Source organism: Ammospiza caudacuta, chromosome 1 (genome assembly GCF_027887145.1).
Source record: "Ammospiza caudacuta isolate bAmmCau1 chromosome 1, bAmmCau1.pri, whole genome shotgun sequence".
Classification (NCBI taxonomy): Eukaryota; Metazoa; Chordata; class Aves; order Passeriformes; family Passerellidae; genus Ammospiza; species Ammospiza caudacuta.
This window is the reverse complement of record NC_080593.1, coordinates 121,560,210-121,581,188: the sequence shown is the minus strand read 5'-3', so window position 1 is coordinate 121,581,188 and position 20,979 is coordinate 121,560,210.

Here is a 20,979-nt window from a genome sequence, read left to right as displayed (position 1 = left end):
CTGAGCAGAAAATTATCACAGTACTTATGTGTACAAACAATGCTGTGAAACAGGTAGGGGAACTGAACCTTTCTTCCAGCTGCCTGCTATCTAGGAGGATGGATGCAAACATACAAAATCCTGGCCAACAGAAACAAGAATTATGTGTGTGAAGCCTTTGCTAGTTCAGTCCCTTAAAAATCAGGATTTGGTGAAATAAGCTGCCTACTAATGAAGGAAATGTTATGACTAGGAATGGCTTTGAAGCACTGTGAAATGCCTGGTTAGCTTCCCATGCAGGTTACCTCTGTTTTTGCTCTAAATGAAGGTTGTATGTTTAAATGGTGCCCCTGTAGTGTTCTTGTGTGCATTTTCATCTTCTTGAAGAAACCCCAAATGTCTTGTTCTTAATTATTTGCACCTTGCTATAGTATTTGATGTGTTGCCTGTAAAGGAGTATGTGAAGGGTTTTACTTGTACTTGTGATTGAAAGTACTGGCTGTATTGCACATTAAAACCATATATGTAAATTTTGATGCCAATTATTGTGCACAAAACCACTGTATGAAAAGCCAGCGTCCCTAAAGGAGACAGAGGAGTCCTGCAACTTTATTTGAATAAGGGGAAGGAGAGCCCACTGAGATTTTGGGAGACTGAGCCTTCTTTTATCCTAAACTCTCAGCTGCATGTTGCCCTCTTCCTTTCCCCGTTGGGCGAGGTACAGCCTTCCCGAGCTGCCTTGAACATTTGTCATTTTCTCCCAAAGTTCAGAAGTTAAAACTATCTAGGTTCTGCAACAGGCTTTGCTGACCCATTTTTCTATTACCATAAAGTTCAGGAGTTTGTGCTGCAGTCAAACTGTCTGGGTTCTGTAACAAACTTTCAGCTTGAAGTTGGTAGAGACATTAGGACCCATCTCAAAGATATTAACACCTGTTTGTCCTAAAGACCCTCACCCATCGAGTTGTTTGTAAAGACATTAGCACCCCTCTTTCCTATTATTAATATTTTACACAATAAAAATTAATTGTTGAAGGCTGCAGCGTTAGCTAATGGGCTATGGCTTGTTTTCTGCCAGATGCAGAGTTGTGTATTTGAGGTACTAGCAAATGGATGAAGGGTGTTTTCTGTGTCATTTGTGAGTCGTTACAGAGTCAAACTGTCTCTTATTGGGAATTCTAGTGCTTGTCCTGCTGGGCAGAGCTGACTGCACAAGAAGTCAAAGGCACTCAGTGTCTTGATGGATTTGGTCTTAAGTACCCCAACAGCTCATGAAAGCTGAGGGCATTCAGTTCTGGGTTGAGTTCACTCCCACTTGCAAGCAAGATGATGGATCCGAATTGAGCACTAAAAAAAGGAATTAAACAACCTCGTAGTATTTAACTACCCTATAGAGTCATCCTCTTCCTTTTGAATAGTGAGTCCCAGCTGTGCTGGGGACAGTGAGGAGGGCACTTGACTCTGCACATTTCGCAGCAGGGTGGGGAGAAAGAAATGTATCAGGAGGGAGATAAAGCTGAGCCACCCGCGAGACTACCACGGATTTTAGTTTTCTGAAACAAAAATGCACTGATTGTCAGAGCAAACAGATTGCTGTTCTTACCAGATTGGGGGTTAGGAGAGATTAGGGAATCCTCCGGTAGGGTACCTGTATCCTGTGTGTCCAGTGAGCTGAGCTTTTCCTCCCGGAGGATTTGCGCATTCACTTGCTCCTTTTGTGGCTGTGTTTTCAGCAGCAGAGTGAATGTGCAGCTCCAGCCAGCTGAGCCAGCAGTGGGGTTTTGGATATTTATACACACAGCTAAGAAGGGAGCTTGTGTGCATGCTGCACTTTTCTATCTGGCATGTTCCCAGAATGACTGCATGGCACAGAAGGACATGTGCATGAAGGAGGCTGCACTGCAAGCTCAGCAGAAAAGAGAATATCTGTGACCATGTGTAAAATCTCAGTCCTTGTGCTGGGCAGCCCTGGCTGCCAGGTCCATCCTGAGCAGGCACCGTGGTGCTCCATGCTCCTGCAGCTATTTCTGAGCTGAGGCAGCAGAAAGGACAGCCCTGCAGCTCTCAGGGGGCCGGGCTGTGGCTTTACATGCTGTACTAAATCCATCTCTTCCATTTCTTGGCATCTGCAAATACAGGACAAAAGTGATATTTTCCATTACAGTAACCACAGTAATACACTATGTGCAATAGGTACCCATGTTTCTCACTCAGTTTTGCTTAAACTGGCTGTGGGGTGGTGTCCCTGTCTGGGGTCACATAGTCACTGCTTTCACTAAGGCAAAGGATGTGAGTGCACCCTGGCTCTTCTTCCTTTAACTAGGATTTAAAACGGTCCTCCCAAGGGGAGCAGCAAGACATGTCCCTGGGACTAATCAGTCCTGTAAGACACTAGCTGATTTTAAGTGCTCTGCATTAACTCTGTGTGAGTTTTTTAAATGTCAATAGAAAGTGATCTAAATAGAAACCAGAGTATGAGGGCAATCAACTGCTTTGTTGGAGCAGAGGGGTGCAGGGAGAGAGACTGTGTGAGGCTAACTCCTGAAATGCTCCTCCTGGGTAAATGACAATAGGAGACAAAAGAAAAGGTGGTCCCAGAGCTCAGGCTTCCAAGTGTGAGAGAACAAAAGGCCTGGCCACAGACATCTGCTGCCTCCAGCATATCCTGCATATCCCTGTTTTTCAAACACCTGGTCCCCAGCCCCTGCTGTCCCAGTCCCTGTCCTGCTGCTCACTCTGGAGAACAGGGAGGTGGTTAACCACTGAAGGAAAATGAAAAGCAGCAAGGAGGTTAATGAATTGAAGATAATGTCACAAATATTGGTCAGTGCTGAATTGTCCATTGAACAAGAGAGATCATTCACCAGAGGAGCCCTGACTGGCTGTCCCCTTCTTAAGAAAGCCATTCCTTGTGTCCCCAGTCTCCTACACGCCTTTGCAGCAGGTGCTGGTGTATGTTTTACCCCTACAGACACAGCCACCATCACCTTCATTTCCCTTTCTCTCCTGGTACGCATGCCCTTGCACTTTCTCCCTTCTGTCTCTCCTTAGCACACTTAGTGCAGGGCCTTAGGCACATGAGGGGTGTGAGGCTCTGTCTTTGCTCTCTTATTTTGTTTTTTTTTTCTACCTTAGGTGAAACATGTCCAGACTTTCAGTCTGTGTTTTTATGGTGTTTGACTCAAGCTTTAAAGAGGCTTCATCTCCACCAGTGAACACCTTTTCTGAACAGCCATCCCCTCGAAGGTTCCTGGGGTTGGGTGTTGACAACAGGGGCTGTGCAGCAGCACCAGAGGAGAGTGACAGCACCTCTGCCTCTCCTGCTGTAGGGCTTGAGCCTGCCACTCTGCAGCAGCCTTGCTGTAGGGGCTGTCCTGAAACCCCAGCTTATCTCCAGTGCAGCAGTGACAAGCCAGACTTTAAGTCACAAGACTATTCTTTGTCACAGGACTAACCTCCGGCCGGCCCAGCAGTTTAGTAGTGTCAAGAGCACTTTTGAATGCCTTGCTGTGAGAATGCCACAGAGTCCTGCAAACTGCAGTGTTATCAGCCTGCAAAGTAGCAGTGAGAAAATGCAATCCTTTGACTGCAGGATCTTGAGCAGAGCCAGTAGGAGATACCTTAGTCATGAACAGAAATGCAGGAGCAGAGGAAACACCCACTGGGAATGAAGGAAGGAGAGAGGGATGATTACTTGGATTATACTGGCCAAAAAGTGCAATTCACAGATAACCCCTGAAGTGAAATCAAGCTTCCTAGAGAGCAAGAATAAGTCCATCCTCTGTCTAAATGGAAGTGGGGTCAGTGGCATTCCCTCTGGAGCTGCAGAGGGTCGGAGCAGAGGCGGTGAGGGTGTTGTGAAAAGTCACTCCCCGGAGAAGTTTCACTTTCCCACGAGTGACCCCAGTGCAGTGGCCAGGGCAGGCCCACAGCAGCGGTGCTGAGGGATTACCTGCATTGATTCTCTGATAGCTGTCAAGTTGGAGGGAAAGACTACTCTGTCGCAAGCTTGGAGCTCTTAGCTGAGCAGGAGCATAAACACCCCATTAAAGGTTTCATTCAATAGCAATCTTTACTAAAGTAAATGGATAACAGCAGCCCCCCTGCCCCCAGCCCCTAATGCAAGAGCCATTATGGAGCAGGAAGGCAGCACACAGGAATGTGTATTTCTGTAGTATCAATTTCACCAATAGACTCTTAATGAAAAGTGGATATAGTTTTCAATTTTATTTTTTTGTCAGGGATGTGAAAGCCCCCATGAAACAACCCAAGGGGAATCTGCTCCTCTTCTTGAGCCCCCTCCCCCAGAGCTTGATGTACAGCTGTACCCATCAGTAAGCAGAGAGTGGGAACTTGGGCTGGCAGCATCCTGCTCTTGCTGCTACTGGGGATGGGCAAGACAGGAGCAGGAAGTGCTGGAGATACCTTAGTCATGAACAGAAATGCAGGAGCAGAGGAAACACCTACTGGGAATGAGGGAAGGAGAGAGGGATGATTACCTGGATTGTACTGGCCAAGAAGTGCAATTCACAGATAACCCCTGAAGTGAAATCAAGCTTCCTAGAGAGCAAGTCCATCCTCTGTCCAAATCAAAGTGGGGTCAGTGCTGGAGATGGCAGGTGCTGAAGGATGCTGGAGGGACTGGGGGCTTTCCCTTCCATGAGCCATGTGCAGTGCTGGAAGAGAGACAGTCCGGCCCCTGGAGGGGCACGAAAAGAAGGCTTCACACCTTCTGCTGTCCTGCAGGCAGCAGGGCCCTGCTGGGTGTCTTTGCTCCACACATTGTAACGAGGCTGATTCAGAAGTTTACCATCAAAAGGAGCTCTTCTCTCTCAACTTTGGTGGACCTCCAGCCAAGAGTTGTATGAAACCCATTATGGATATTACTATATTTATCACAGTAGGCTTCTGTTTAACCCATTCCTCTTCTTCTAAGGGTTCTTTCTCTTAGTTTCAGAGCTGGAGAGGTCACACATCCAGTTAATATAATACACACAGAACAAAATGCAGCATGAAAAAACGTGTCATCAAAAGGGAAAATTCCTGGATAAGAGACATTTGGTTATTTGCTCATGCATCTGGGTTCTTTACTCATCCCCCCACAGCCCACCCCCAGGCCCCTTCCCAAGGGTGTCCTCAGCCTTATGTTTTGCAGATTGGAGAAAAGAGGGATGGAGAAGGACCCCTTCAAGTAGACTGCTTTTTTTTTCCAGTTTATTTCCAACACAGAGAGAATTCAAATGCCAGATCTGCAGGCAGGGGGGCAAGCATAGAGAAAATCAGTCTGATTTTACCTGATCTTACCCCCTTGTGGGGAAGGTCCCTGACTTTAGGGCTTTTAAATTCTTTTTCTGTTTCTATGCTGATGTAACACTGCTGTGACACTGCTAACATAGTTTGTTTCTATATATTGGATTTTTTAAGTAGTTGGAGTGACTGGCCAATTCTATTCAGATGGTCTGTCTACCCTAATTTAGCTGCTGATGGTTTTGTAAGCATAAGACATGAGCAGTAGGGCCTGGCATGACAAAAACATTCTTCCTTTATGGCTTTCATTGCTTTTGTCTCCTGGGAGCTGTTTTGGCCAGGATGTTGTTATGGCAAAAAAATCTTCTGTGGTGAGCTAAAGGAGAACAGTTGATCTTCTGAATAAGAGAAAACAAGAATTTTTGCAGAAATTCAGAAGAGAAGGAAAACTAAAATGGTTCTTAGCATTTAAAACCTTTCCCAAAATCTGTACAGCTTCTGTGGTCTATTGCTTTTCTTTAACTATAGCTGTCCGGTAGATGGATCAATTATTTTTCTAGCAGTGATGAGGAAATAAAAACTATTATAAAAACTTTAAAATTTTATCTTTGTATGTTCTTCAGTCTATGTCTTTGGGAATCACCCTCCCAGCAGCAAACTTTCATTGGGTGAGAATAATGTCAAGTTTCCTATAATGTATTGTGGTGGTCAAAGATTATGCATATTCTGTGCTTTTTATCATTGTCCTAGGAGAACCCCCACTTATTTCCATAGTACTTATGAGACAAAGCATTAAACTTGTATGATCATAATAAGTTATACTAGGTGGGTTAAAATCAAAATTAAGTATTCTGGATTATGAGTTTCTGTTTTATAGAACTGTATGTTTGTACTGATAACCCCCTCCTCAACCCCCTCCTCCTCCTACAAATGTGTAGACATTTTGCAAGTGTATTCACCATTCTTAACAGAATATTACTGACTTTTTGATTTTATTTGTGTGTACATACACACACACATATGTGCATTTGTGTACCTATAGGTATGCTCATGCATGTGTACAATGTCTATTAAAACTTGAAAAATCAAGCAATACTGAATATTCAAGTAAGCTGAATGTAGAATTAGTAACTGTCCACTCTCGGTTTCATTACTGCTTTGGATGGCATTCATGCAGGTAGTGAATTTGCTAAGGAGCTGTTTTTCAAAAAGCTGTGTGACATTCAAACCAGGTACTCAGCACTATCATTTTTTTTCCAGCCCTGAAAGGCAGATGAGCAGAAAACTTTACAGCAACGGCAGATGGCAGTCACTCTTGTCCTGCTGCTGTCACTCGTGTCCTGCTGCTGCTGGCAGCTGCGGTTCCCTTGGGCCCAGTGGGATAATGCTTCATGCCCTTTCCAGTCTTTATGTCACTTTAATATTTGGCATCCCTTGCATGTTTGTTTTCTACATTCCTAAACCCTTCAGTAGTAGGAAAGAGCTGACAGTGCCCAGCTGAAGTGCTAAGTCCTTTGAAGCAGCTTTGCTGGTAATACCTTTTAGCATCTGCTTTTGTGGAAGATGCTCTACTCTGTTACTATATTGGTATTGATCTGCGCTGGGTAGGTCCGTATTTGTCAAGCTTTCAAAGACATATTATCAAAGATTTCTACATGAGAGAGTAATTAAAGGTCAACCTCATAAATAGTTATAGCACCCAAGGCCAAAGGGGAGTTTTTACAGTCATTAGAAACTCAGCAGAAGTTTAACCTGCCGTGGATTAATCGGAGGTGCCTTGGCTTAGCTCGGTTCTGTGGTGGTCCTGGGAGAGCCCAGGCACGGTGGCGGGCTCAGCAGGCTTTGCTGAGAGCAGGGCATTGCTGAGAGCAAAGCTTTGCTGGGAGCAGGGCACTGCTGAGAACAGGGCATTGCTGAGAACAGGGCATTGCTGAGAACAGGGCATTGCTGAGAGCAGGGCACTGCTGAGGGCAGGGCACTGCTGAGGGCAGGGCACTGCTGAGAACAGGGCACTGCTGAGAACAGGGCAGCAGCTCTGTCTCTGCTCAACCCTTCTGCATGCCCACTCCCACATGGGGTCTTGCCCATATCTTCTTGCTTTCGGGCACAGCCCCTCCTCAGGCAGCCCCTCGTCAGGCTCACAGCATTATCTGTGTGCACACAGCAGTCCCGGGGGGCTCTGAGGAAGAGCTTTTAACCCTCTCTTATAGCTATTCCCATGGCAGGGAGGCACGCAGCAGCCCCTGCCCAGCACACAGTAAAATCTTACTCTCCTTCAGCATCAGGCTCTATTTTCGCTGCTTGTCATCTCTTGCAGGGTATGGAGTAGAAGAAAATTAAGCAATTACACGGTTTAGCGGGTTACTGTATGGCCCCAGAAGGAGGACAAATATTTTACAAATTCAACCCATCTTTCCCTTGATAAACATGCCGTTTAAAGGTGTCAGCGCTCCAGGCAGTCAGCTCAGTTAACTACCTTCAGAGTGGTGAGGAGGTCTTTTAGTGCTATTCATCACCTTAAAGACTGTGCTCTTCACACAGTTTCATGAGTTTGGACTATTTTACATAAATCTGCAAGAAATTAAGATGTTCCTTCCCCCCCACCCCCGCCAAACAACTGAAAGGCTATTGCAGGCTTTTACCTGTTTCCATTCATATAGATGGAAGTGCATTAAGAAGTTCATTGGGTTTTTAATACCCAATTCTTTAAAGATTCTATCACAATCAGATATTGTTTCCCAAAAGAAATAGCACGTGTGTGCACTCTATTTGTTAATTCATTTTGTATTTTATGCAGCTAGTGGTAAAATATTCAATTAACTTAGAATTACAAATCTATCAGAATCTGTCAGATATTGTCTTTTGTGACCAGCCATCTAAAACAGGACAAAAAAATTCTTGAAGAATTGGAATCTCAGTGGGACTTGACTTGCTGAGGTGTGGGATGAAAACTCACGATTTTTCTAACACTTTCTTTTGTATCAGGAAAACACCAGGCTTTGTTGGACACTCTTTTCAAATCTCTAGTGTGCATTTGCAATGGAAGCATCTCCAGGTAAAGGATTTAATATCATATCATATTCTTTGGAAACATCACCTGGGGAGGGAGTGGCATTCCTTCACAATGGATTAATATGTTTAATAGGAAAATGCTAACTTCCTCAACTGCAGCTTGAGAGCAGAAAGGCAGATATCACAGACACAGTCAGGACACAGTGATGGTGGTGGGCACATGGTTTTCATATAGATACAGAGTATTGATGATCAGCTTCCCCCAGGGCCATTACATCGTGTGTCTGTGGGGCACATTATTGTGTGTGACAATAAAAAAACCCTCTGTTAGGAGACTTGTCCTGCTGATTGATGGGAGAGCACGGTAAAATCAGATTTACCAATGAATGTCACTTCAGAATTATCAAAGCTGATAGGAATGTAGCCAGCAGCAACGTTTATTTCTCTAGGAATGAGTTTCCTCCCCTCCTCCTGGGGGCTTATTGCCTGCACTAATAGGGCCTTGGGTCTTTTCCTGATAGATGCCTGAATGTCGGGTGGCAGATTTTAGGATAATAATGACAATGATTCTGATAATGGCCCGCTCTGTAGCCTAAAGCTGGCAACGAGGAGTGTGAAAGCATCTTGGCCCAGGCAGGCACAGCACTTTCCTCCCTTCCTGCTGGGAGATTATCTCCACCCTCAGGAGTTTAACCTGCTCTGAGGAACAACCTTCTTTGACTTGCTCCGTTCTGACACTGGAATTGTCATGTAGGGGTATTTTTAAAGGCCGCTATTGATTTCACTACAATGGCTCCTTTGCAACACTATGGCCCCAGCCCTGCAGTTTCTGGCCCAGCTGAGCTGGTCGAGGCTGCACCAGGCTCTGTCCAGGCTGGTCTCTTCCAAGCCTCTTCCTTGCTGGTTTCTGAGTGTCACTCTCCCCAAGGCACTATTGCAGCAGCCAGGACAAGGTGGAAGCCTGCAGCAGAGCAGTTTTGGAGCTGCTTTGATGACCTGTTACTCAGTGTTTCTCTGCTGAAAGAGGGCTTTCTCAAGACACTTAAAGTGGGAGCAGGGCTGATTGTCCCTGGCAGAAACTCGAGAAAACTGGCGTAGTTATATTTTAATGTGCCAGTGTGATGCCAATTCACACTTTTTGTCCTTAGATCTTATAGGCTTGTGTAAAGACAGATGAGGATAACAGCTCTTATTTTCCAAATGGCAGAGGAAAAAAGAGCCGCGAATCAGTTAAATTATTTTCTTTGCACTGCAGAGAATGATGCCCAAAGCAGAGCCCAAATCCAGGTTAATGGACCTCAAAAATAATTACTGTACAGAAGGGAGATACAAACATGTACTTCCCACGGCTGGCTTTGCTTCCTTCCTTCCCTGTCATCTCCTCCAAGGGAAGCAGCCTCAGGGCATGGCCTCGAAGGGAGGAGCAGCAGCACGAGTCATCTCCAGCCTGCTGGGGACAGCCCCTGCTCTGTGTGCTCTGAAACACGTCCCTCTCGGGGGTATGGAGGGCGTGTGGGGAAACAGCAGTAAAGGAACAATGTCACCGGTGCAGTCATCATAAGCAGATTAACACATTTGCAGCCACTGTTTACTATTTCTTCATTGACTCAGTCCAAAGCAATTAAAGTGTCCCTCTTGAACGTTTTGGTGTGTTAGGGTTTCACAGGTCCTTGTCTTTGCCCTGCTGCAAATATCTTCTTAATCCCATTTATTCCATTCCTTTTGACTTTCCATGGGCAGAACGGGCACGTACATGCCTGATGATGCCCTTTGCTGGAACACTGTATATATTCCTCTGTAACCATGCTCAGAAACATATCTAATAATTGTTTAGCTAATACATCTCCTTCAAATGGAATTCATCACAGTAGGGCATCTAACCAACCCCACTGCAGCTGGTGCTCTAGTAAATGCTCTGAATATCCCAATCAGCTGGCATGTCTGCCCCTCTTTAATGAAGTTATTTTTATAGGATTTTCGGTGTACTTGGAATTTCCTTCTCCTGCATTGCTGAATTTTCTTTTGCACAGGCTTTCTCCTTGGAGATGAAACCCTTTTGTTATTTTGAATAATGAACAAATTGACACAACTTTGTAGCTACTTAAACTTTCAAGATTATAATTAGCACATATATGGGAAAGGAACCAAGATAGACAATTTTTAGAAGAAAGTCAGGTGTATGGATTGCTTGATTAAAACCCTGCTGTCTGCTGTGTCGATGATGATGCTTGGAATTTGCTCCTTTATTAGCAAGTCCTTAAAAAAAAAAAAAAACAAAAACTCAAAACAACACTAAGCCCTAATATTTGTGTTGAAAATCTTATTGTCTGTTGTACCTCTTATTTTCCCAATAATATTCAGCAGTTGCTCTGCGTATGACCTCACTCTCAAGGCCCTGATGGAGAGACAGTTGAACTACTTCCAGTGCAAAATCACTTTCTTGAGTTAAAAGTTTTTTCTCCACCTCAGCCACAGAGAGCAGGATGTCTCATATTGCAGAATTTAGTTCTGTGTACACGTGTGTGTGTGTGTGTGTGTGTGTGTGTGTGTGTGTGTGTTTGTGCGTGTTTAGAAAGGCATGTTGAAGTTAGGATGGTCCAAATGTATAAGCTATAACAAGAATGTTATATTTTCCAGGTTTGCACCAGAGCTGCACAAAATACACAAGATTTTGTGTTACTTGATTTAAAAGCCTAAAACTTGCAATAACAGGGTAATAAATCACCTGCCTGAAGTCTGAAGTGAAACCTGAAGTGAAATGAGCCATTGCACTTTCCTTCATGTTATGCACTACACAGGATTTACTTTATTAAATAGGTACATTGATAGCTTTTAATAGTTTGATATAATTAAAGTCTAATAAAACTGTGATACCAGTACCTTTTAAGCTGTTTAGCCAGAGTTCATACTGCCATTCTGACTTTAATTAATTTTCATCAGGTTAGCTGACCATTTCAATTCATGACGTTTTTTCTATCAGTAAGTCAAGGAAACTGTCTCTTTATGTTCAACATTTGTCAGACAGTGAGGATTTCTTTTGGATAAAAACACAACTTTGAACAACACAACTTAAATCTTTGAACTGATTCTCTATGTCGGGATTTCTCAATGTCTGTGAAATTTGCTTTGGAATTTTCATGGATCAGCACAGAACTGAGAGACCATCATCTCCACATCTGAAAAATTTTACTCTGCTTCTTTTGAAGAAATATGGTACTCCAGATATGGCACTTAAGCAATTTTGCTTCCTCTCTCTGGTCATGGTATCTTTTATTTAAAGAACAAGATGAATACTTCAAGGCTCCAGAGGATCAAGTGGTTTCTCACTGATATAGGAAATCCCAACAGAAAAAAAATAAGCTGCTTTTCAAAGCATTTTCAAAGAATTCCCATGGGAGATCCCAGGAGGAGAGAGCTGGAGCTTTTTGTGGTCTCTTTAAAATTCACTTCATGGTTTTGAGGTTGAGGGTTTTGTTTTGCATTGGTAGTGGGTTCTCTAGACCACAGATGTCCTTGGCCACTCCTCATCAATAAACTGTTACAAAGCCCCTGCTGTACTTTGCCACAATATCTGTAAGCCAGAAAAAAAAAAAAAAAAAAAAAAAAAAAAAAAAAAAAAAAAAAAAAAGAAAAGAAAAAAGGAACCCAAAGAGGTGGAAAAAAACATTTCCTCATATGAAGGCTTCTTACCAGAAATTGATTTCTTGATTTTTTTAAAATGCCTTTAACATAAATATACTCCCATTACACCTCAGGTTTCAAAAAGTAGAGAACATATATGAGTGACATCTGTAAGTATATCTGCATGGAACGCATGTGCCCTTTTCAGTGATTTTATTGAACATATCCTAAGAAGTGTGACCTTGAGATGTTTTTGTTTCAGTAAACTCAGACTGGTTAGAAATCTTCCATTAATGTCCTAGAATGAAAGCTATAGCTCAGACTCTTGGGATGAATGTCACTATGCTTTCTACACTGTAATCCATTTGTTAAAATATATGCTGAGTGAGATGGATCCAGCCTGAAATATTTAATTTGGTTTTGGGGTGATACCATGCTGATCAGATCTTTCCTTCTTGCCTTCCTGTTTGCATTTTTTTTATCTGATTCATTATGTGTATTTTAGAATGACATTTCCACATACTTGAGAGAAAGAGTATAGGGAAGAATAATAAAATACTTTTTTTTCCTTTCTTTTATATAAAATCAGATATTTCCCTAGTTTTCTCCACTTTGTTGTGCTCCTGTTTTTCCTCTCCTAGGCGAACCTGAAGAATGAATAACATTTTAGCAAAACATGGACCTCCCACACTTGATGAGCAGATTTACTCCCTTTAAGCTATGAATGCTTTGGCAGGTAACTAACCAGCTGATATGAAAATGCATCATTTGAGGAGGAGCTTTGGTTTTATAGGTCAGCAGATTTTAAGTAGCCTGTTGTTGCGGTCCCAAGAAACACAAGGAAAGAATATTCAGTAGTTACTATTGAAACAGGGTGGCATGGATTGGAATGGGATATATAGTTTGTGATAATAGTATTTGAAAACAAATGTAATTTTACTGAATATCTTCTAAGTAATTGCTGCTGGTATTACTTAGATTGTTGTACAGTCTCTGGGAGTGCCAGCAGAGTGCCAGTGTGGTTTGTCCCATGCACACAATGGGTTGCCCTTGAAGCCTTCTCCTGGGCTGTCCCTTCCCCAGTACATTAGATGGACATGTTCCACATGACCTGACTAAGACTTTCCTACCAGACCTGGCAGGTCTGGTTGCATTGCAGGGAAATGCATACAAGATCAGATAATGCTGTTCCTAGTGTCAAGAGCATTTGTCCAGACAATGTTTAGAAAGACCCTCACCCTACTGTCCTTGAGGGCATGGATCCCTGAGGGCATGGATCCCATAAGACACAATATGTCCCCATGTCAGAGGTGGAGGTCACCAGGCTGGTGGCAGCGTCTGGACAAAACCAGCATCCCTGCGAATTGGTGTCTGCACTGAAGGGAATGAAATCATCAAACAGCTTCTCACTGAGTGACTCTGGGGAAGGAAAGTCAGTCTCTGTGTGCCTCACCAAACCTGTGTTTCCTCCTTTGCTGTGCTCAGCCTTACAGCATTCGGTGATGTGTGTAAGGGCTTGGCAGCAGGAGCTGATTGTTCCTTCAATGCTGTCTGCCATCAGGATGGCTGTCTGTGTCCTGTGATGGTTATCTGGCTTGCATGCTTATGAGTGGGGTGAGGGGCAGCTGGAACGACGGGAGAACAGGTAATGGCAAACTAGGACAACCAGAAGGTGTCAGTTGTTATTGAATACTTGTAAGAACAAGGCTGGATTTCTTAGGCATCTTATCAGAGCAAGATGAATGTCAAGAAGGCAATGGAGAGGAGAGGAGAGGAGAGGAGAGGAGAGGAGAGGAGAGGAGAGGAGAGGAGAGGAGAGGAGAGGAGAGGAGAGGAGAGGAGAGGAGAGGAGAGGAGAGGAGAGGAGCAAGTTTCAGGGAATAGCAGGGAGTTGGGGTGGTGGGAATAATCAGGCGAGGTGGATTGGAATCTCAGTAGATGTTGAGCCTTACCTGCCTGAATTTCTTGACTGGCCCTGAGAAACACAAGCCAAAAGTGCATGGCGACCTGGGCACTTCTCTACAAGCTGTGAGTGCCAAGACCCCTGCAGTTACATCACTTCCAACACCCCTTGGTGACAGGGAAGAGTGGATGTTCTTCAAGCCTACGTGACCTGTTGCAGCATGGATGCACATGGCTGCAGCCAGCCTCGTGCTTCTGTGTTTATCCCAGGCAGGCAGCCCCTGGTGCCAAGTGCCTCCGCTGACTTGTACAGTCAGTTTAGGTGCACTTTCCTTTCTTCACGTGTTTGATTTCATTTTGAAGACCAAGCAGATCTGCTTAGTGTAGTTTAATGAATGAAAGGATTATTGGAAGCTGCTTAAGTGCTTATCTTGACAAGTGAAGTATGCCTGTCCCTGTCCTGTGCCAGCCCTGGGGGAGCAGCCAGGTTGGGTAGTGCATCAAGCCTGGCAGACCCTCGGGATCTTCTGCTGGCAGTGGCTGGGCATGAGATTCCCCTGCAAAGCTCAGTTGCCTGTAACAAAACTGGCTTAAAATTTTTCTGCTTTGTCTCACATGTTCATGAAACTTATCAGCTTGGAGGAAGTGTTCTTAGTTTGGGCTAATGTGGAATTCTACTTGCACTAAATACCTCACACCTTCTCTAGCTGTGCAGAACCACCTGCTGGTGAAGCCACATTGTGCTGTTCACCTCTTTCTTGGAGTTCCCAAACTCTGTTGAGATTTATGAGCACTCTGCTCCTCTCTGGCTTGCAGGTGGGAAGCTGAGGCATAGTGAGGCTGTACAGCCTCTTCCATGCAGATGCATCTTCCTGCCTCTCCTTCCTTCCTCTCCTCCAGGAGAAGCTAGGAATCAGAGATTTGTAGGACTGGATTTGGAGGGCTGTTAATGCAAAGAAAAACACCAATTCAGCTTCTTCAGTAAAGGCCATCATCAGTAAAGATGAAATCTTTATGACTTGGCACTCCCAGCATGATGCTGGACTAGCACACATGCAGAAGGATTTTACATGGGTATGATGGGAGGAGTTGTTCAAAACCAGATCTACCTCCAGTGTACATGTTTGTTTCCATGGGACAGAAACTCATGTACAGCTTTGCTTCACTATAACCTTTGCATAACTACTACCCTGGCTTAAATCAGCACAGACACATGAAAAATATAATTTCATATCTTTAGAGAACTAAAGGTTTGAAGCCATTGTCCCCCAAAGCTAGTGGTTCATGTAAATCTAGGAAATGCAGAGATGAAGGAATTTTAAAAAATTTTCTTAGTTCTGCTTTAGGAAATTATCCTTGATAGAGAGGCGCCATGTATTTATATTTAAAAGTTCAGAGAAATAGTAACAGTTCAGGAATTAAAGTGCTTTTCTAGAGTTTCCTACTGCGTAGCAGGAAAAGTGTCTAATTCCTTATCAATCACAAGGACAAATGTGATAAAAGCCCACTCCTACCCATGTTTTGTTTTCCAAATGCTCCACAGCTGGATTTGCCTGGAAGCAGCCTCTCTAATGGAAAGGATCCCTAAGAAAGAAATGTCACTCCCCATCAGTGATACTGCACACAAAGGCAGGCACTGAGAGGCTCAGGAGACACTCCTGCACTATAGAGCTCAACAATTGATCCTCGACATAGCACTATTAAGAGCCCTTGATACCCACTACCTCCAAGAAAATGTATTGTACAGAGAATTGTGGTTTGTTGTCAGTGGTCTGTGGAAAGCATAATGGAGGTGCTTGTTACTATGGATTGTTTAGAAAGGCAAACATTAATGAGAACAAAAGAGCTGCTTATGTGATCAGAAAATGAAAACCCGGTGAAAACAAGAATAACAATGGCATTTAATGAGAAGCCCTTGGGTCCTCCCACACATCCTACCTGTCCAGCTCCCCTCTTGCAGACATTCTTAGCACAATACAGTGCTTTAAAGGTTTGTTATTCAGATGTGTTTGGTCTGGAAACCTCGTGTTTCTACTTGGAGAATAAATAGTGAGCAGTTAGCATCCACCATCAGTTCTAGGTACTGATTCTTATCCTGAATGCAAACCAGCTGAGCATTGCTGAGAAGTGTTCTGTGAGCTGTACCTTTTACTACCTTTGTTATTGCCAGGGCTATCTACTACTGATGAAAGAATATTAGAGAGGTCTTTTTGTCCTATTATTTTCCTACTTTTTCTTGTACTTAGCTCTCAAAACCACTGTGTGTTTTTTTGGATTGTCCTGTGTAGAGACAGGGATTGGATCTCAGTGATCACTGTGGGTCCCTTCCAACCCAGGAAATCCTCTGATTCTATAATTTCCCCCCCAGCCAAATAGTTGAAGAAAGCTAGACCAAGCCAAATAACATAGACAAGAGCAGTACTTTTCATAATAATGGGTAGAGCTACTTTAATGTGAAATCTTTGCTGAACAGGCTTTTGGAGACTTTTGGATCTCATTTTCACTATCAGTGCTGCTACAAGAAAAGAATAATAATTTTTAAAAGATAGAGCAGCCACAGACTGTGCAAGTAAGGTCTAACATATACTTGTAATAAAAATATGTGAAATGGTGGCATTGGTCAGTCACTGAGTGGGAAAGTGGCAGCCTGAGAAATGGAGTTGCCTGACAATTCACAACTGCCCCAGCCATGCAAAACTCTCTGCTTGCACATTCAGATCATCCTGAGAAGAAAAAATAAAGGCCTGACTTCCTTTTGCCAAGCCTTTGTAAGCATTTAGACCTCCAGCACCAGTGACAGAGTTCAGGACAGAGGAGCTGGGAGCCACAGGAGTGCCATCACTGCCTGCTCTGTTTCAGCCACCCATAGTTACACTTGCACTGGATTATGTGTGTGCTGTTTTGACCGTGCTGGCAGCTACTGAGATAATCCTTCAGCATTGAAATATATCCACTGGCATCCTTAAAATGCACTGAAAGTCACTGCTGGCTCTGCTCACTTCTGGACAGGTTCAGGGAAGGCAGCATGGGCCATGCCTTTCCTGTGCCATTAGTATTTTGTGCAGGAAACTGTAACTCCAAGACAGTAAGGTACCATTTTCCACAAGAAACAGCCAAATATTTGGAAGAAGACAGCCCAGCACAGAGGTGCCACCAGCTGGCCTCCATCAGTGAAAGTTCTATTGTGACATGGTTCAGGTAAGACAGGTGGTGACAAAATGCCTCCCTGGGCAAATATATTCCTGGTGGGTAGTTTTAATTTTGTAACTAAGAAGAAGCAAAAGAACAGACTGTACATGGCTCTGTGTCTTCAGACAAAATTGCTATCCTTAGCTTGCCCTTCCACAGTTCAGCATCAGTGCATTATTGATTGGAATTAGGAAGTTAATAAGGTTTGGGCTAATTAATCAGATGGGTAGGGACTGGAACTGCACTACAAGGCTTAATCAAGTCATCAAAGCTCTCAAGCCGTGAAGAAGGTAATTAAAGGAAAAGAATGCCTGTTATATAGTAACAGGAATCTAGGAGAGGACAAGAGCAAGATAGAGAAGCTCCATTTTCTTTTGCACACTTTTCTGATATAAATCACACCAAATGACCAGGGTACAGTGCTCAGCTTCCTATCAGCAAATTAAGTTGGATGAATTTATAAATCATGTCAGAGAGAAATTTAGTCCAGCTAGTCTAATTGCCAAGAAATCTATGTTTGCTTGTAGAAGCTGGGGGTTTTTACAATATCAAGGCCTACCTCAAAATCTCTTACTGCCTGGGACTGTTAGCCCAAGGTTGCTGGATGTGAAATGAAGCAACATAGTTTATAAACCTATTTTTACCAAAAAAAAAAAAAAAAAAAAAAAGACTGTTAAGGCAAAATTGATTATTGTAAACGTGGTCTATTGAGTGCTTACTATAGAAGGCCAAATCTCAAACTTTCTTTACTGAATAGCTTTGCTGTAAGTAATCTCAGCACGACAGAAAACCTTAGTGATTTCATAAAGAAACAGATTTTATAGTCTTTCTGATTGTATTTTGCAGCTCATCTCACATTAACAATAATTCAGGCAATGGGTTGGGTTTTTTTTAAAAGGCCATACAAGAAATAAATACTAATGGTCTAAAAATAGCACATTTATAGTCACTGATGGGTCTAATGTTTTGTGACAACTTGCCACAATGAGATGAAGTAGCAGGTCACTAACATCCAGTGACAATTTACGTGTTATTTTACTGGAAATTTCAGAAAAAAATATTTCTGTAAGTTATGGCTAGTTTAATTCTCTTTTCAAAACTAAAATACTCACATTTTAAAGCTTTTAATATAAAAGTAAATAAAATAACATTTTGGAGGAAAATTCAGGTAAGTATTTAAAGAAATTGACACTAAAGAATTGAATGTAATAAAGGATTAGATGAATTTTCATGAGCTGACATTCTTATCCTATGTTCTTACCTGAGGGGACTTTGATTTACAAGTGCCTAGCAAAAAAATCCAAAAAACCAAAAACCCTCAAAACATTGTAGTAAACCATTTATAATATAGAAAAATAATGAAGATTAGTGAGACAGAAATTATGTATAGACTAAGTATGCTTTAATAATGAAGTAACATCTTTTAAATGTGTATTTTGGAATAGAACAGTTTGAGAAATTAAGTTCTGTTTGTGTAGCTCTATATATATACACATGTTTAATAATTAGGGCCTGACATGTGGGATTCAGATGTTAGGTTTTTTGTTTATTTTATTTTCATTTTTAATTTTTATCTATTTTTAAAAATTTTCTATTTTATTTTTCTTCTTTTAAAATCTACTTTATTTTAATTTTTGACTATTTTATTTTATATTTTATTTTTATCTATTTTTATTTTTATTTACAATTTTATTTTCTTTTTAGATTTGGAGAAAGACAAAATCAGACGGCACCTGCTTCTGTAGTAGGGGATTAAATCTATATGTTTAAATTATACCGATTTATAAATTCAGTCTGCAGCAAGTATTTTGTGTGTTAAGGAAAAGAGGATACTCCCTTTAAAGACTTCCTTCTTTTCCACAGATGTACACTTATATGCATTTCTAATCCTGTTTGCCTTGGAAAACCACAGTAGGAGTCACAGAGTAACAGTGGTTTTAAAGAGATATACTGGAAAATATTACTAGAAATGAAGACATCTTCATATACATTGCTGACTAACACTTTAAAAAAAGTCTGTAGAAAATAGCATCAGCTCTACTGGTCAGTATTTTGAAAAAAGGCTGTGAGAAATTTATCTAGTCTACTGGCTAACATTTTGGTGGAAATATAGGAAATATATTAATATCTCTTCAAAGGTACAAAAAAGAAAAGAAAGCAAAGCCTGTATTTTTATAAGTTCAAACAAATGTGACATACAAAAATAATTGAGGTTTCCTTCACATATAAGTAGAAAAAAACCATAAGATAATTTTTGTCTTTCTTGGAAACTAATAAATTAAATTAGTAGTGGTTCAGATCTAAGGTAAAAGAAATTATATCTCTGGATAATCATTAGTGAAAAATATGAAAACAGACATAGAAAACTACTACTTCTGATACTTCTTCAAGTTTCCTGACGCCTGCATTTTAAGGATTTCATGAGGTGAGCTTGCATTCAGCTTTTTTGTTAACACAAAGAAAAAGTCCTTGAAAGAATATTTCTAGTGTGAGTTTATCAAGTCATTTTCAGAGCAACTTTTACTACTGCCCCAAAAAACCCCACCATAGCAATAAATGTGGGCAGGGTTCTTTTTACTGATTTTAAAATTGCTCCTTAACAATTTCATTTTAAAATACACAGAATAATATACTTCAGACCACACTTGCTACAGGGAGATAATCCCAAGGTTTATGTGACTGGCTTTAAATTTAACTAAACTTCGCTTCATCAAATTTCACATCCCCAAGGGACAGTGTCCCCATATCTGTGTCTCCACAGCAACAAAGTAGCTGTTTATCAGCTGTAAATGACAGGTAATTAACAGCACAGGTTTCCACCAGCACCGGGAAATAAAATGTTGCAATTGCAAGTAGGGTAATTCCTTTGCAGAGTGCCAGGGCCCTCTTGGCTTCAGGAAGCCATAACTTTGGGAGTTCAGACTCAGAATGAATTCATCAGGACTCTCATGGGTTCGGCCGCAAAACCACTCACCTGTCCTGCTTGGATGTCTGGTTCTCAAGGACTTGACATCCACTCCTGGCCCATCTTTCACTGAACAGCCGGCACCTGGTGCCACCATGAGCTATATTCTAGACAGCAGCAATACAGAACTGAAAACCTCAACAAACAGCAGTCCCTGAATAATCCAGTTATTTCACCAACTGGTGGGTAACCCTAACATACATAATCTTCACCCAAATAACCTCTCAAGCAGGGTCAAACTCCCCCTGCATGCATCTCATGTGCTCATCTGAGGGAAAACTCCAACCAACTTAATGAGAATTTCTGAAGTACAAAGACTGGAGGCAGAGTGAAGTTTTGAATTTCAACCAATTCAATCAATTTGAATTTCAACCAATTCAATCAATTTGAATTTCAACCAATTCCAATCAATTACATTCTAGAGAGAGTAATGCCCATATGTTCATTCTGCCTGATATGAAGGAAATATTTCCTAATGCAAAACCATTGCCCAGGGACTTAGAGAAAAGAAAACCTGCATATGACGAAACATTAAATTCTGAGAACACCTGCAAGATTTGCATTATCCAGGTTTACAGGAAAGATGACCAATAGGTGTTTGCATCTTGAATTGATCTAAAGGCATAAGAACAAATGCATCAATCAGGAACATGATTGCTATTGTTGGAAGAGTGCTGGGTCTATAGGCAGCTGATACATGAGCACTGACACCATCGTGCATCATTAATGCTGAGTTTATCACAGTAACACCAATAACTGCTGCAGTCTTCTGTCTCAGGCAGACAGGAATCAGTGGTGTGAGCTAAAAGAATGGGAAACTTGGAGCAGTGAGAAGTGGAGATATTTGACATCAGGCAGACTTTTAATAGAAACATAGAATCACAGAACAATAGAATCATAGAATGGTTTGTGTTGGAAAAGACCTCTAAAGGTGTCTAGTTCCAACCCCTCTGTAATGAGCAGGGACATTAGAACATGTTAATCATTCATTGCAAAAGCAGTTTGAGAGTTAGCCTTTCAAAATTATAACCAGTTATTTCTTTCATTGTTTATTTGGAAATATC